The 19,083-nt window shown below is 38.9% G+C and overlaps 1 long non-coding RNA gene across 4 annotated transcripts in view; it reads left to right on the top strand.

Moving 5' to 3' along the window:
* LOC122807069 overlaps positions 1–19,083 on the top strand; it is an 844,116-nt gene that overhangs the window by 312,649 nt on the left and 512,384 nt on the right. Inside the window, exon 2 of one of the 4 annotated variants that reach the window (XR_006365591.1) lies at positions 3,233–3,278. The exons of the other annotated variants lie outside the window; for them this stretch is intronic. This is a non-coding gene — a long non-coding RNA (uncharacterized LOC122807069). The remainder of the gene's footprint in view (positions 1–3,232; positions 3,279–19,083) is intronic. 4 annotated transcript variants of the gene reach the window in all.

Raw genomic sequence — 19,083 nt, forward strand, 5'->3', positions numbered from 1 at the left:
AAAAGGGAAGCATTCAGAAACATGAAATGTTGGTAGCATCTGGATAAAGGAGCCATTCAGAAACTATGAAATGTTGGTAGTATCTGAATTTTTTTAAAGGCTTTCATGAAAAATATTTGCAGTGTATTAAATTACTTACAATATATCATATAAATATATAGACATGTAAACAGCATAAAGCTTTGATCTGTTGAAATTAACCCCTAGTATAATAACTGTCTGCACACTTTTCATTCCCTTTTATACTTTCTGCCTGATGCACTATTCATTCTACTCCCTTCTTATTCCATTAGTTACATTCTAGTCCAACACTTTCTCTGGTTGTCTGTTCTGTGGTCATTGGGTCAAAGAAGAAGAGATGCATCTTTATATATGATTTAAATAATATATCTTTCTTTCTGAGAGACATGCCTACACATGCTTGAGGTGAAATTCTTCAAGCATCAGTAGCCCACAGGAAAAAAAAAAAAGGTGAGCACCATAATGCCAAACAATCTTTCCCAAAGCAAATCATTGCCAGCTTAATTTATACTTGTGTACTGGCAATGATTGACTTCTTTAGGGATATTTCTCCCTTCTTCAAGTTGATGTGACCATGGAGTTGGTATATATATATATATATATATATATATATATATATATATATATATATATATATATATATATGTGTGTGTGTGTGTGTGTGTGTGTGTGTGTGTGTGTGTGTGTGTGTGTGTGTTTAGAGTGTGCGTGTGCGTGTGTGTGTGTGTGTGTGTGGGGGGGGGGGGGCAGTGGAGTTGGTCCCCCTGAAAAAAAAACAAGGAAAAAAGGAATTTTTCACTGTTAAGATTTTGGGCATTTTTTTGTTTTCATTCTTTAAGAGTGGCAGCTTTCATGAAGTCAGCTTGTCCTAGTAAAAATGGCACCCTTTATACTCTGTGTTGTGCCCACTGTATTCTATTAGTTTTGTGCCCATGAATAGTCTACAGGTCCATATGTGCAGAGTGGCTCACAGATACTGGAGATATGAATAGGTGAGCCTAAAAGAACAGTCACCAGTGGAGTCCCTCAGGGCCTGTTATTGGCACTTCTCCTGTTTGGCATCTACTTCTCAAAAGTTAAAGCCAATACTAAGGGACTCTGGATAACCAAGTCAGGAGATGACTAAGATGACTATAACCTTTGTACATCAATTGAATTCCCAAATGACTTAGCCATTCAGCTTATCCCAAACAAAATAAATGCTATCAAAATCATGGTCTAATGCTAAATGCCAAAAAAATGCATTATTGTATCTTTTGGGAAGTTGACTGTGCCAGGAAAGTACCGCACTGGTAATATGCCTCTAAAAGTCAAACCAATTATTTGAGAACTAGGAACTCGTGTGAGCATTGACCCACATGTGTCCACTGTGGTGAGGAAATCCTTCTGCATCAATCAGCTCATTAGGAAAGAGATTGCTTCCAGGTCCAGATGTGTCACTGCCTCCCCCATTCATGCCTCAGAAGGCCATCCCTTGAGTGTAGTACCCCTTTGGCATGTATCCATCTAGAAACTTGCAGCAGCTGGAATGCCCACAGAAATTCCTTAGAAAAAAGATGCTATGATTAAACAATTTGCCCTACACTGACCACCTAAAAGCTTTGTTTCTGGATTCAGTGTCTTACAGACTTCTAAGAGGTGATTTTTGTCTGACGATCAAGACATTCTCTGATCCAGTACCGGTGGACCTACTACACGTCAGAAACCTTTGTTCTAGGGATCTAAATATGTTCTACAGTATCAACAGAACAGTTTGGTGGGACAGATGTATGTTGCAGAGGGTACCATTGCTCTGAAACAAATTCCTCTGGATTCTTCTTAGCTCTTTACCTGCTATTTCACATTAATCAGAATGTTTTAATCTGGGTTTTGTTATGACTGGAATATCCTTCTCTTGCACTGTTGCTGTGTGAAGTGCCCCTCTGCATGTAAACATTGTCTTTGAGTTGGTGAATCCAGTGTGTGTCAGTTTGTTGATCTTATCTGTCATATGTAAAACTACCTTCCCATCTCACCCACATGCCACTGTAGACTAACCCTTCCTCTTTTAACCACTGGCCCGAAGTGGTGCCCTCAGTAAACATATTTATCTTGATACTTTTTATGTGTATATGTACTGCAGCAGTTACTGGTATTGTAGATATCTCCTTGAGGACTAAATGCTTGTTGACTGACCATACATTGAAATGTGCAATGTTGTGGTCCTGCATAGGCCTCACACCACCTTCCATTTCTACCTGATTGTGCTATGGCTAGCTTTATCGACAGGAAGATGGCTAAGAAAGTTGCAAAATGTTCACTTTTCTAGAAGTGTTTTTGTTTTTCATTTACTTGCTCTCTGTTTTAAAACAAAGGTCCTCATTAGTCATTTCCCCATGCAAGAATGAAATAAAAGTCTTCTTTTTCAATTGTTGATACCGATAGTGGGATAACTGGTTGATGGTAATGCTGCCAGATTTTCTGAATGTGCTCCTGTATACTTTCTGTTGCCTGGCTTTGTATCACTTTCCCTATTTGTTTGACTGGACTGTAGGTGGGAATTGAATGATTGCCTATACATTGTTGCAGCGGAATTGGGGACAGAAAAGCATGGATAATTCCTAGATCTATATCAAAATTGCAATACTAGCAACATAACCTTGAGTACCAGGACTATGAAAAGTTAAGTGTAATAGACAAATATATGCATGTAGTATGTTATGAAACAAACTACAACACCTTTAAAGCATTTTTGCAAGGGGGGCTATGACATCTTCTACCACCTGAAGTGTTAGGGTCTGTGTCTCCCACCAATATTACTTCCAAAAACTAATTCCAAGATTACTACATATCAGGATATCGGGAATATTCTTTGGTACCAAAACCATGGAACAAGTATGCACTCCTCATTTGCCATTTTCAGTCCTGCTGTTCAAAGGATTGCAGAAGTCCGCAGACTTTCAACAGGAATCCAAAATTTCTTCCTCTCTGGACATGAGCAAGGAAGAACATGTTTGCATCTGTCTATTCAGTTGCATGTCTGACACAGTAGAAATTCTGTAAAGCACTTATTTTGCATGACAAATGCAACCAGGTCGGCAGTCCAGTCTAATGGAAGCCTGCTGAACAAACTCAGAATGTAGCAATTCTTTTAAAATTATAACTTATCTGTAAGTAACAGTCATTTTGCCAGTAAGATTATATTTCAGTTCCTGTTTTTTTCTTTAAACAGAAATGAAGCTTTTGAACTCTGACTTTCTAACGCTTCACTGGACAAGGTAACCCTTCAGCAGCTTGTTGCAAAACTGTTGCATGCCTAACCATTAGATTTTGTGAGTCGTTTTATGTGTTATCAAGTCACAATATTATAGTCTTCATTTTAGAAAACTACTCTAAATAATATTGCTGATACTAGACTGCATACAGAATATGAATTCCTTTTAGTGAGTAAATCACTTGCATGGTTATCAGTGTTCACTAGATCAGGATATTGCCCACAGTAATAATTCTCTCATCTTGAAATAACTACAGCAAGTTTGTAGCTAAGAACAGAACTGTATTTAAAGATATGATACCTATGGCAGGTAGAATGCATTAAACTGCAGTGACACTTTATTACCTAGCACATATTGATCTACATAATATACTATGTCCCAGTGCATCACGTTCTTACACTTAACACAGTGGATGTTCACCCCTGCTTTTCCACTTATGATGATATTGCCTGACAAGTAGGAGCATACACCTGCATAACAAACAGTGGTTGACCCTATCAACACCACTTACTGAGAGAAACATACACCTGCTTACTGACCTGTGGGAAGTGAGGGCATCGCCACCCTTTTTGAATTTACAATATCATTTCAGCCAGTTTCCACATATGGAGATAAACCAACTAACTCTTCTCTGTCGTTCCTTCTGTGGGACCTGCAGAAGGTTTCTTAGAAGTGAGTTATTCAGCATTCCAGAGAAAGTTTACCTCCTTTGTCTACTTTAGCTTAGAGGATTGATAAATGCCTTCTGTTTTGTGCAACACAATACCTTCTTTTAACCAGTCTGATTACATGCACTATGAATATTCTCTAACCAAGTTGTACTTCATTTATTCTAACTATATATTAATTATCTTCTTCTCTTGTTGTATTGTACAGCTTGGGCATATCTGTTCAGTCTTCTGCCCTGGCAAACATACATCAGTAAATAAATCGATAGATAGACAGACAGACACATACATACAAATATCCAGATGAATAAGGTTCCATGTAAAACCAAGTGTTCCTCTCCTTTGCTATGTATTTTGTCCCCAGATTGCCTTTGGTTAATCAAAGAATCCAAAGAATGCTAGCTGTCCACCCTTCCTACTTTCTATATCCTTTTCTCTTGGACCTACCTTCCCTCTTAGATGAGGATGCATATTACTTCAGTGAAAGATGTATTCAGCAAATACATCTTAATCTCTCACCAACAGCCAAAATTAACTTGAGCAAACCGTGGAATTTTTCCCATGGTTCGGAAACACTTGGCCATCCCCTCAACTTTGTCCTTTTCCCCACTGTAGTGCAATCTTGGAGTATATATATATATATATATATATATATATATATATATATATATATACACACACACACACACATATATATATATATATATATATATATATATATATATATATATATCTATATATCTATATATATATATATATATATATATATATATATATATATATATACATATATATATATATATATATATATAGTTGGGGTGTGTGAGGGTCAAAGCCCCCCACTTGGGTGGATTTGATTTAGTGCTTTTTGTGTTCTGTATGTTTGGTGGGCTAGTGTTTCTGAACCATTGGAAAAATTCTGCAGTTCACTAAAGTTAATTTCAGGGACTGGTAAGTGATGAAGATGTATTCACTGAAAACATCTTTCACTGACGTAATATAGACCCTTTGATGATACCCCCTTGTTACAGTTCCTCCACAGCATATCCTGTAGGAACAGATGGATGTGAAGACTGAAAATATGCAAACCTGTGTCTTCAGGTTGTAATGCTTCAAGACCTGCCAAAACATTGCCTTAGTAATATAATGTCTAGTCCTTTCCATAGATTTCTGATTAATTGCTTGCCTCAGATACAACCTTGAAATGATATTGGACTAAACAATTGTAACATTTGAAATATTGCTTTTATATAATATACATCCTCTAAGATTATTCTCACCAGAGCTGTTTTTAATACCATAGTTTTAGCATTACTGTCCAAATTAATTTTAATAATGTATGCTTACTTTTGAGGTTTGGCCATGTTGTAGATAAGAGTTAGCAGTCACCTGTCTGTCTTCACTGTATTTTAAGTCACCTTTTCCCAAATGTTTATGTATCATGTTCTAATTGTCTGTCACCTTTTCTGTTTTAGTCTATGTATACAGCCTAAAATGTGAATAAATTCCCTAAAGATCATGCACACTTCTGTCCTGAAAGGCAAGGAGAATAATTTGGTGAACAGTCTATTGCACAGGAGCAATAACTTTGTTTCATATTCCACTCACTTCTGTCTGCCTCCTCACCACACAAACCATAACCACTCAGACTGGACCTAAAATGTTATATTCTTCACTATGTCCTGTCTTTTTGGCAAAACTGTTGTATGTATAACCATTAGATTTTGTGATGACCACTGGCAAGCAAACCTCTTGTCTTTTCAATATCTTATCCTACCTAATGACCCAGCTGTACAGATGTATAGATGTATATTTCCAAATCTGTATAATCCAGCTAACCATCTTGCTAAAAGGAGGTACCACTGAAAACTTTTACTTCCAGACTCTGATATTAGTCCTCATCCATGCCAATATCCTGACCAAATGATGTTTATGCTTATTAATTTTAGGAGTGCTAGCACTGCTGAAGGAAGGACCTACACATCCTGTCTGCCCAATAAGCAAAATTAAGGCTACACAATACATACCTCCCCCATTTCTTTTTGGGGAACAGGTGACACACAGACACATATACACATAGTTGACTGCAGAGAGAAAAAAAACCCTCACTATCTAAGTACACAGACTATGTTATGCAAGCTCCATGGCACAAGTGAGACTTTTACAAGTCTGCAGGTGAACTTATAGTAGATGACATCATCAGGCCATGTGAGAGAAAAAATGTTGGGAGACCTGCATAGGCTTATAGCTTCATGTGTACATAGGAGGCTACTAGCCTAATGGCCCTAGAGTGCTTAGAAGCCTAACTGTGTAAAGACACAAGTAATCTTATTGATCATAGTTGGATAATGTTTATTAGCAGAGTGTTATTGTGAGCAGCACTGACTGTTCCTGTCCATGAGGGACATAGGTGCCACCCCAGAGGTGACTTTACAATCATCCAACCAGTAGTCAAGGTTGTGCTTGAGCAGGTTCATTCAAGAGCACTGATTCACACTCAATGGGAGCCTACTACAGAGGAGTATGAGTCATTGGGGGATATATCTGTCTCCCCTGCTTGTTCTGTTTATGTCACAGGCTTGACTGAGAACCTTGAGCCAAGTTATTCTTGTCCCATTTGATTTGTAGATGTGCAGCATTTCCAGTAGGGCAGGGTCTGAGACTGTTCTGTATGGCAGGCATAGGCCACTTTTCAGCAGCCTGCATGATACTAATTACACTGACAAGTCTTTCAGCCTTTTCATGTATGTCAATTGTGGAGGCTCTGGAGTCTCCCAGGCACAACCCTGTGTTTTCTCCAATTGCTACAAGTGGCTGGTGAGGTACAGGCAGAAGGGAACATTGTACTCAGTGGTGTGATAAGGGTAGAGTACAACAGAGGTATGACCACCCTGACCTTGGATGTGATGTCAGTATATATGTGCAATGCAGATTGTATGCCTCACCATTATGGACACATATTGACGAAAGTGTAGATTGCTATAAACATAAGTTCCCAAGTCTCACAATACTGTGTTTGAACTTAGAGGGGTGCTATGCATATCATAATTAGCAGGGGTACTTCATTGCCGAAGGAGACAATGAACCACTGTATGCATTAAGATTCAGTCCATGAGTTTGGCACCAATCATTTGTGTGTGGCAGCTCCTTCTGTAATATACTACCATCATTGGGGGACTATATTATTGCATCTAGTTACCAGTTATCTGCAAACTTGGTAAACTACAGGCCAGCTACCATTGCCTGACTTCAGGGAAGTAGTTTGCAAACATTTGCGGGCTAGCACAGATCATTGTGGTATTCTAATGGTAATTAGCTATTGGTGGAAGTGCAATCCCCAACTTTGAGAGTGTGTGTTATGTCAGTGAGCCAGTTGCCTATCCCTGTACTACTGTATGGCTTAATTCTCACATGGGAAATCTTCACTATGACACATGAAAGGGGAATAATGTCAAAGGCCTTGGATAAGTCAACATAGCTGGTATGTCCTGTTATCCCTCATTCAGGTCTGTGAGGTCAGTATCCAAGAAGTCCACAAGGTTCAATTAGGAAGGTTTACTCTTGGCGAAAACAAGATGCATAGGGTCAAGTGTGTTGAAGGTCACCTACACCCCTGTGGATATGGTCCATGCTGATTCCTTCCCTAGCCTTTCAGATAAGTGTTTTTAGGCATATGGGTCAATAGTTGTAGTTCTGCACGTTACCAGATTGATGTGCATTGCATAGCACACAACATTGATATTGCATGTTGTACTGTGGTTGATATATGTGTGGAAAAAGTACAGAGGCACCAGGGTTGCAGTGCTTGGGGGATGTCAATAGATGAATGTATTGTAAATATGTGACATATTGTTAGGGATCTACTTTTAATAACCGAATTACCAAAACATCAAACAACACTTGATCGAGTACAAAATGTTGAATTTTTAAAATGCTGAAAGTTAAATTGTCGAAATTTAGCATATCGAAAAATAGCAGGAAAAGTGTAATCAAAGCCTTTAAATATGATGCTGTCCCTTTAAACGTATATGCTTTGTAGTAAAAAAAACATGGCGGATGTTATGTTACAGGGTCCTGGAGCTACAGCAAGTTTGTATACAACAATATCATGTTAATAAACCTGCGAAGGTTTTACCATGGAAGGGCACATATATTATTTAGAACCAAGTATTGCCCACCATCTCCAAAAAAAAAAAAGAAAATGATTGTATCAATATTCTAAATTTGAAAAAGTTTTATAATATTAAGCAAGCTGTACTTCTCTTTAGTTCTTGAAACCTATCATTAGACTGCTAAACATGTAGAACGTGTAATGAAATTGTGTAAGGCATTACAAAATAGTTTTTCCTCCAGCAAGTAGTTAACTTTCACTATTAAATAAACATCTTTGTTTGAAATAAGCACAAATTCACTCTCTAAGATGTAGACCAATGGTTAAAGGAGAAGAAGGTAATGTTTGCTTTGTACTATTTTGATATTTGACTTTCTAAAGTTTCAATGTTTTGAAAGTTCTGGCTTTTGGTCTCGATCAAGTGTCGTTCGATATTTTGGTGATGTGATTTTTTGAAAGTAGATCCATTGTTAGATAGGGCCCTCAATTTTTAATGTTTAGGCATGCAATTACATGTTATACACATGAAATGGACAGTAAACAGCAGAAATATAGCATAATATAAACATTTCCCTAACATGGCGAGCAGAGTGTTTGTGCAACGTTTAGCAAAGTGCCTATGCATGCGAGATACACATTTGCTCTTAGGTAAGCAGTGCACAAATGTGAGCCGCATTGCTAAAGCCTGACAGTGAGTATTGAGTGCACGAAATACACCTACTGCTTAAATGACTCAGTGGCAACATGTGTTAATGCACTGATACATTCCTTTTTTGGCCCATATGGTACTTAGTTCAAATACAGGTGTATCTAATATTTTAAAATACTTTTCATTACAGAATGATAATGCAATGACATGAATTGTTTATACAAGATGTGTTGCTGTGTGTTGGCATAATGCAGTGGGTTTAAGCAGCATTGCGGGAGGTAAGCACAGTATTTTGCCACCGCTCACCATCGCTGCACATTGGTGCATGATGCAAACCTTCTCACAAACACGGAGCCCAAAAAGTGAAGGGATCCATTGCTTTTTCTGCTACTTATGTGTGTTGTGTGTGATTCTATTTTTTGACCAGATTAAAGATGTTAATATGGAGTAAATAAGAAAGTGGTGAAATGGGGATCAAGCAGGGGATAGAACAAAATCTGACAATACTGAGTTTGTGGAATATACCTGCTACTTAACTGGATCTGGGTCAGCACATGTTAATGTAGTTAATGCAGTGATACATTCCATTTTGGGGCCATATGGTACTGAGTTTGAATAGAGCTGTGTTTTATACTTTTAACTATGTTCACATTATTGTTGCTGCTTGTTGGTGTGTGATTTGCACCATTGCACAATAATGCATTAAAGATAAGAAATGGGGAAGATAGGACAGTGATAAAATGGTGAGCAAGAAGGGGGGAGAACAAAGGGAAAGCAGGGCAGGCATGAGCAGGAGGGAGATAGGAAAGAACCATACCTATCCATTTCTATAACAGTGTAAAGTGAACATATGTGCAACAAAATATTAACTGAATTTGGACATTTATGTTGTATAGCCAATTGGACTGAATTAAATGTGTCAAGAAGACACCTGCATGAAATGGAGAGCTATATATGGGACCTTTTTTTTGGGGGGGCAGGTGCCCATTTTTCTTTTGAGAGAGAGAGAGAAATGTTGGAGAAGGGACATAGGTATGTCTGGGTCAGGTAGGTTGGGTAGTTGAGGAAGCAATTGCAGATAGACAAGACAAACAATACAAGAGACTGGGACAGTGATGGTCACAAATGATTGGGGACACTGTGATTGGGGTGAGGATGGGGACATCCAGAAGCCATGGGGGTCAAACTGGTTGACAGTGAGAATTGAGTCCTCTCCCACTGGACTGTCATCACTGTCATATCACTTCACCACTTGCTGGAGTACTTGATGTTTCCTTTTCTTCCTCCTAATACTACAAAAATTGAGGGAGAGCAACCTGTTCAGTCGGTGTAGGCATGCACCAACAGTGCAGTACACAATGGTACGCACCATCCCTGGCATCTCGGTGCAGGTGATAAAATCACCATCTCTGCTGCTGCTCCCAGAGGGTATCATAGGACCGGCCTCTGGGGCAGGACTAGCTGAGGGAGCAGGTAGTGCAGGGGCAACAGAGGTGGTGCTGCCAGGTTTGCTCCCAGACATGATGGGCAATGGTGCTGGAGCCGGTGGAGGTGGATAGGCAGATTCAGTGGGGCAGGCCTTCTCTGCAATGCTGTGAAGCATTTAGTGATATGGCACACATGGAAGACGTGCACATTTTGATGACACATAATAAAATGCAGCAAAAAATAAAATAAAAATAAAAAAAGAGAGATAAGATTTGGGGTGAGAGAGAGAGAAAAAAAAGAGATAAGATTAGTACCTTCATATGTGACGTATAATGCATTAACACAATTATTTGACTCTATTATTTTAACTGTTACTTTTAAGACTACCACCTCTTAACAGAGAACTGTTACTTTTAAGACTACCACCTCTTAACAGAGAACTTTTACTTTTAAGACTACCAGCTCCTAACAGATGCACACTATGCTACAGATTGCAGCAAATATTCCTTGACATGTGCATACATTGCACAGAAGCATGTTCTAGTTATACAGATTATAGTTTACAGCAGGGCATGTGTGCCACCAGTATAGAACATTTACTTTAAACCTTTGAGTTACACACAATTGAAGAATTAACAGTATTGTATAGTTGGGAAGTATGGTCTTAGAAGCCACAACCTCCAACTAAAGTCTAATATTGTACTCTTGGTTTGTGCTACAGACTAATGCATGCATACTTGCTTTTACAGTTGAGATATGCATGCTCAATTTGATACAACTCTATAAAATACCAAAAAGCTATCTTTAACTTTTAAAGCTACAATAACACTGCTGAATACATACTACATGCTTCTCTCATCCTCACCAACAAAGCCCCATGGGTTTTTACCATTTACCTCCTGGTCCATGGCAGCTGTGGAAAATACAGAACAGAGCAGAATACCAGTATGAATACCAGTCTTGCATATATTCAACTTTTACGTCTTACAAGTACTCTCTGTAGTTGATATGTACATAGCTGTAGGATGTCTGCAGTCCTAAATTCCTTGATACAAGCATTGAGGGTATCCCTCTTCCTCTGCCATAGTTCATTATAGTGATGCCTATATTGGTCAGCAGTGTGTGGGATACTGGTTGCACTGGTTACAGCCCAGGACAAACTATCCTGAGCTTCCAACTTATACTGGGAGCCAGAATAGTCCCCCTGCAGAAGCCTGGCACTGTGGTGATTAACTGGGGGTTCAATAAAAATCTTGGACTCCGAGGCACCCTATCTCTGTGCCCTAAACTTGACAGCTTCTCCAGAAATGCCTACCATGTCTTCCATGGATCAAAGCAATGGAGAGTGATGGTTTCCCACAAATTCCAGTTATTGCATTTACTTGGAGTCCACACACTGTTTAAAAATGTTGAGCTTTGTTTACCATCTCTCAAACATGGTACTCGGCAGTGCAGACCTCTGTGCACCATGTGTGCAAGATGGCAAGTGGAGCACAACAGTAGCAAGCAAAACAAATTCCTGGTTAATGGATATACAGCAGTTGTGATAATCCATAGCTAAATGAATATGACACAATAGTAGTGCCTTAGCCCTCATACATATAATTAATAGCGACACCATGTCAAGTGTTATAAGTGAGTGGAATATGCTGTATTTCATCCCACGACCATGTGTATGGCAGTCCTACACTTAAACCTGTTGCCACAAGAATGTTCAGAAAACACTTGTCTGCGTTGCAGTTCATTGGTACAAATTGCAATGTCACAACAGTAAAACAAAGGTTGCACACCTTATACAAGAACCCAAGACCATCTGTACTCCAGCCCTACACTTAACAGCTGATGCCAAAGGACTACTAACATGACATTCCCTATTTTACTAATCATTCTTAAGGTCTCATTGTTAATTACGGTACAATTTCTCTTATGGGGTTTGTGAGATGCCTAGTATTAATTGAATACATCAAGTTTGTATTTTTTGTCTCTCTAGGTCCAGTCTGGCCAGTTGTCCAGTATGTGCAGTGCCTTGCTTCATGCAAATGAGATAAGCACAGCCAAACCTGACATTCATTTTTCTCCAGTTCCAGTGTCTGTGGTAAGGGGTGCATTGGTCAAACACTGGCCAATAATAATAATAATAATAATAATAATAATAATAATAATAATAAAATAAATAAAAATAAAAAAAGAAAAACACAGGATGGGTACTTATCCCTCTTTGCCACACAAACTGATTTTCAGCAAGGAACTTAACTCAATATGCACACAACCAACTGGAACAGCATCTACAGTGATATCAAACCATACAACTGTTATTTGTGCATTTAATAGTTTTGGATGTAGTGCACCTAGTGATCACACAACCTGTCAGGATTATTGCTTGCAAATATACAGCTCTGTCTTACATTTATGTGCTTATTGTCCATTCTTCATAGATCTGAGAAGTAATCTGAGACATGTAATGTGTAAGCCATTCTATATCATTGGTCTTAAAATGTGTGAGGAAATTATGGAAATAAAATCATATGCAGTTGCAAAAAAATGAAGGGCAGGTTGGATGTAAAGGAACACAACCTGTGACTTGTGTGCTGCTTACTTACATTTCCAACTGTAGATGTGACCTGACACACCCACTGGAAGTAAAGCAGCATGCAGTGCTGTTGTGTTTTCCTTCTCCCAAACACTAATCAGTCACAGCTGCAATCCATTAAAAACAAACACTGAGGGAGTGGCTGCACTATGTTTACACCACTACACGGATCCTGTTTTTTGGGATTCAGGGATTCTATTGAGTTCACACCTCACACATATATTCAGCATGCTAACATCCCTGAATATACACCATAAAAAAGACAGCTGTGTAGCTAGGCAAACTGATGGTGAGGAGACTTCTTTATGTGGAATAGACTGGCGTTATGCTATTACTTTGGGATATATTTGCACAGAGGAGTATTAAACTTCAGAAGGTATGCTTCCATTTGTTCAACTACATCCTGCATATGCTGGAATGTATTTAAGAAAATTCTGAAGCAAAGGATTTTACACTTTTATATCTATGGATTACTTATAAGTGTATTTCTGGCATGGGCATGTTTGCCAAGCCATTTCAAAGGTAAACATGATTGCTAATACATGAAAATGGAATGTGTTGTGATAAATATGCACAAATGTTTCAGGGAGAGTACCTTTGACAGAACTTGTAATATTTCAAAAATGGTTTGTTACCAAAATGTGTCATTTTACTGTTCTATTGTGGGTGGGGGGAGCAAAGGTGAGTTACTTTTATGGCACACACAATGATAAACTGTTCTTTTGTGGGTGGGGGGAGGAAAGATGAGTTGCTGTTATGGCACAAACAAGGCTATAACTGTAAACTGTTCTTTTGTGGGTGGGGGAGTAAAGGTGAGATACTGTTATGGCACAAATAAGGATATGTTGCTCCTGTTACTCTCCTAGTTTTGGATCCTGGCTGTTGTTCATATTTCACATCTGTAGACTGGTGTATGTTTCTACAGGGGGCAATACTGATTGGCTACATTTTCTGTTTTATCTGGAAAAAAAATAATTCTTACTTATATGATACGTATGTGCATTATCCTTCTGTTGTCTTGTAAGATACCTTGGAGTATCCCGCCCATTCGTGTCAATCCTTGGAGACCCATCTCCCTTCACCAGTGCCTAGAACCAGATTATAGTAGATGCTGTTAGACAACATGGTGCTTTTCTGCTGGAGAGGGGATGGGGATATGGCACATGGGATGCAAATTTGGCAACAGATAATTGCTGATCTGAATGACATGGGTGGCCATAGCAGGACATATGAGCAGGTGCACCGCAGGGCCACTGACATGGTCACATCTGCATGGAGGAGAGCAGCTTCAGTAGGCTATGACCAGATGGGTACAGGGGAGGGCCTGCTAGGGAAGCATCACTAACACCTAGGGAAGAATTCCTGGTCATTATCAGGGATCTAAACAGCTCACAGGAGAGTGCAGTACAGCATGTCCTGGATGTGGAAGCAACAGTGTCAGAGACAGCAAGCACATCCCAGGAGGACCTTCCTGGTAGGCTTTGCTATCTCAAACACTGAATACTGTTGTATAGTAAAGCAACTGAAATCAATACATTACATCTGTGTCACATGCACTTTTTATGGTTGGGGGAATAAAGAGTGGTAGAGTTATTAGCTTAAGTTTGAGCTGACAGCCACGTCCTTGTTGACAGTATAGTTAATGGACATATAAAGGGGTACATGTACTACCACTATGTTACATTTAAATTTTATGATATTGCCCTTACCACTTGCTTAACTACTTGCAGCCCTGTCCAGCTTACAGAGGAGACTCTCATCTGCAGATGGAAAGACACAATTTTATATCCATACTGATGAGCAACTGAAAGAAATATTTTAATGTGTGCTGTTGATATCAGGCCTGTTGCGTATATTGTTGTAGTGACTGTAATAGTGGCACCACTGTTAATTTGTTAGCATATATTGGAATACAGTAGTATAGGCATTAATGTCCTGTGTTCTTGTTTTTTATCACAGGTGATCATGAAAGTAAAAGTGTGGGCCCTCTGCCACATGATGTCAGTGTATCATCAGGCTGTGATGATAATGGTGGCCACAATGAGGCATAGTCAGTGGGTACAGGGGTTAAAGCTGACACTGAGGTTGACAAACAGCCATTCCCTCCAATTTCTTCAGACACAGCCAGTAGGCTTATGCCTACCCATTCCAGTGACATCACAGATATTGAATAGGTGGAGGGCAAGGCTCTTGATCAGGGAAGTGTGGATATTGAGGTTCCATTGCCTGTGGAGTCTGGCCATAGCCAAAATGTAGGTGAGGTGGCATGCAGGAGGGTTGATAGGTGTGCTCAGAAAGGGTCTTCTGTCTCTTCTCCACCTGATACAGGTGTCTTTTCCCTTGCCACTCAACATATGTTTAAAGCAAACATGGAGGCACAGGCACATTCCCATAGGTGCTCCAGACAAAAGCTCAGGGTTGTAGATGTGGCTTAGTCTGACATGCATGAATGCCTACCTCATGTTGCCAATTCCATGGATTGGGTGAATGGCTCGCTGGAACATGGGGTGTCTGCCATGCAATGTGTGGTGTCTGTGGTGGAACATCTGCTGGGAAGGGAATGACATCCTTGTGGGCGTAAGTCAGCCACATAATTTGCTGTCAGCCAATGTGACTATGTGTGATCACGCTCCAATAGTGGCGGTACTTCCACTGCACCATCAATGTGTGCTTTCCACACTCAGATATGGCAGACCATGGGGTCATGTTCCTGGGCATCCCCATGAAGGGAGCTTTTCCTACAGACATCAGTCACATTCAGGAAGCAGAATTTCATCTGACAATGGGTGTGGACATGCCAGTGCAAGTCCTGGAAGAGACATTTCTCATGGTTGGGGATGACAACAATGAAGTGCCACCTCTAGCATGCACAGCTCACACGTGTCTGATATACCAAGATGTAGAGCCAGCACAAAGCTTGTATGTGTTCTTGCAGACTCTCTCACACCAGTGTCAACTGGAGAACCCCTACAGACACACACACACACAACAATTACATGGTTCAGCAGTGCAGCTTCACAATCATTTTGTCTCAATGGCCATTTGTTAGTTTATCCAAATGTCTGCGGGTTTCTCTTTTTTTCTCACAGACACTCACCTACCTTTGGTGTCAACCTAGGCCTCTTGCACCCTCACACACAACACCCTGTGCAAGTGATGTTAACTGTGCCATATTCCTGTTTTCTGACTTTTGGATTCAGGGATACATAAGCTTTGTGTCTGATGCTCAGGGTGCATATCTGACTTAAAGTGTTTATTATATCTGCATTTGTGGTGTTGAAATGATAATTTTACCTTTGACATATATTGGTCTTGGAAAGTTACAAAACTGTTACCGTCAACATTTCCCAACTTTATTGTGAATGCTCTTGTGTGGGTTGTGAATTCAGAAACTGCAATGTGTATCATAATTTCTAACTTCCCTCTTTAATAAATTTCCATTACAAATGTATGTTGCTAAATTGGGCCATGCAATGACCAACACTAATTTTCAGGGGTATGACTGTGTGAATCATTGAAGTCTAAGATCTACTACTTTATAATGAACATGTATAAGTTATGCAAATCCCTGCTGTCAGATTTTAAGATCATTTCAGTACCAGTCTCCCACTTCTTACTTGCTTACGGTACCAATTAGTGTGATACAAGGATATGCCAGTCATTCATATTCTTACACAATACACTCCAGGTTAGAGATGTACCTTGTAAAAGCAGCAGTTAAAATGGTTGTAGTTCAGGGCTGACTCTGTCTGATGCAAGCAGTACACAACCAATACATGGGAAGGTAAAATTTGTGTGAGTTGCCTAGCATCAATGTTACTATATTTATGTGTGCAGGAGGATGGTTTTAGGCCCCTAGATGGTGAGTGAGTGTGCTTTGCATTGCTTCTTAGCCAATGTAAGGGAAAACTGAGCATGCCTATGTCAGCCTACACCCACAGCAGCTGGTGGTTCCCCCTCTGACTTCTCCTCTGCCTGTGGTTGTGGTGACCTTGGCATTTGTACAGGGATGTGTGCCCCTTCCACTTGCTGATCATGCTGAAGCTGTTTCCTCAGGACTGTGTTGTTTAGCATGTCACATACTGTGAATATTTCTGTACATATCCATGGGTTGTACTTTGCAGCTGCCACTGATGTATTGAAGCACTGGAACCATGACTTCAGCAGCCCAAGCACACGTTCTATGATATTTAAGGTTTGAGTTTGTGCCTTATTATGGCATTCTTCCTTGGGTGTTTGTGCATTTTTGATGGGTATCATTAGCCATGGTTCCAGTGCATAGCCTGCATTTCCCAGTAGATGACCTTGTGGGATATCCCCCCTTGAAAACATCTGGTATAGTTGGGATTTGTGCCATATACGTGAGTCGTGGTAACTGCCAGGGTTGGTAGCACACACATTCAAGATAGGTCCCCTGGCATTACACACAACTTGGCAGTTGATAGAGCGGTAGCAATTTCTGTTAATGTAGAGTGCGTGTATGTATGGATATATATATACATATGTATATATATATATATATATATATATATATATATATATATATATATATATATACATATATATATATATATATATATATGTATATATACATATATATATATATATATATGGATCTACTTCAGAAGATCGAACATATTACAAGTTCGAACCAAATATGGCCAGGACCATATGTTCGAACAATGAAGGAAGAAAAAAAAAAATAAATAAATAAAAAATTAAACTGCTGTAGCAGGGGGGGGGCGTAGACCCCCCCCACACCCCCCTTACTTAAATATATAAACTCAGAGATTGCACTACATTGTGGAAATGGGAAATGTTCCCGTTCCGCTCTATACGCGGATCTCCATTCAGTCATATCATCTTCGAATATTTAAAAGTTTGATCTACCAAAAGGGACCCATATATATATATATATATATATATATATATATATATATATATATATATATATATATATATATACACACACACACACACACACACACACACACACACACACACACACACACACACACATGTGTTTATTCGTACATAAATGTGTACATTGTTCAGCATTCTGGTTGGTAGAACTTTTAAGCATCCTATTATGAATAAGTTATTTTTTGTTAATGTTCATGGGAACTGTGACACAAGAAATCTCGTCTATTTTTCTATATACCAGCAGGGGTAAGGCTTACTATGGTGTGAAGACAAATAGGAAATGTAAAGAATGTATTAGCAGTCACTTGTCACAAATAAAAAGGAAGGTTGAGACAAATGCATTATATAAACATATACAAGAAGCTGGCACTACACACTATTTTAAGATTATGATTTTGTCTAAAATAGACCTCTTTATGTGGGGGTGGTTTAATACAGTAGACAGAGTTAGAAGAATATAAATGGATATTGAGGTTAAATGCACACATTCCACCAGGTTTAAATGAGTGTCTTTCTTTAAAACCTCTGTTACAACATCTACAGCAAATGGTTTAATGAATCATTAAATGATTTTATAATATTGTATACAATCAAGTAGAGAGTTCTTTAGCTTTATGCCTGATGAAGCTATTTTAGTGAAACTGAAGCTGAGCTTTGAATAAATAGAGTATTTATTGATCTTATTGGTTCCAGTGGATTTATTGTTCTAAGTTTATTGGATTTATTTGCACTGGATTTATCAGAGGCCTCACTTTGGTCTTTTATAATTTGTACTTTTTATGGTATAGCCTATGGACATGACTAGCAGAATACCTCTGCCTTCTACAAATGACCTCTCTCTGAAAGGAGTTCTAAATGGTTAACATTAATGGAAATCCTTTGTTCTCTATTTTCACTGAGAATAACACTAGAGAAAAGGCTAATGGAGATTGTAGAGGTAACTATATTCAGAATTATACTACTAAAATTGAAATGTTTGAACATAAGATGACAGTGCTAAAATGAATGCAGTGACCACATCTGAGTTTGTATACCTATCTTAAATATAAACTTGTACCTAGAGGTTTCCGAATACTAAAAATGCCAACAGATGGCTGAAAATATCCAGTACTACTGAAACATTGGCAAACTCATAATCTGACTTGCTCATTACATTTTATGCAGCTTATGAATATTTTTTCAACCCATGGAGACTGCATTGAAAAAAAAAATTGAGCAACTATATGTCGATTTAATATCAGGCATTGAATCAAATTAGCATTTGCATTTATTATGAGAAATGAACAAATAAAGTTCTTTGAAGCTAAACTAATTGTTACGAAGAAAAAGAAGTTTTAGAGGAACTATAGTGATTTTAAAGCATGGCACTTTTTTATGTGGCTCAATTATAAGTCAGAATCGTCACCACATGATAAATAACGAGTCATACAGGAAGGCGC

This window comes from Protopterus annectens, chromosome 7.part0 (genome assembly GCF_019279795.1).
Source record: "Protopterus annectens isolate FY-2018-M chromosome 7.part0, PAN1.0, whole genome shotgun sequence".
Taxonomy (NCBI): domain Eukaryota; kingdom Metazoa; phylum Chordata; order Ceratodontiformes; family Protopteridae; genus Protopterus; species Protopterus annectens.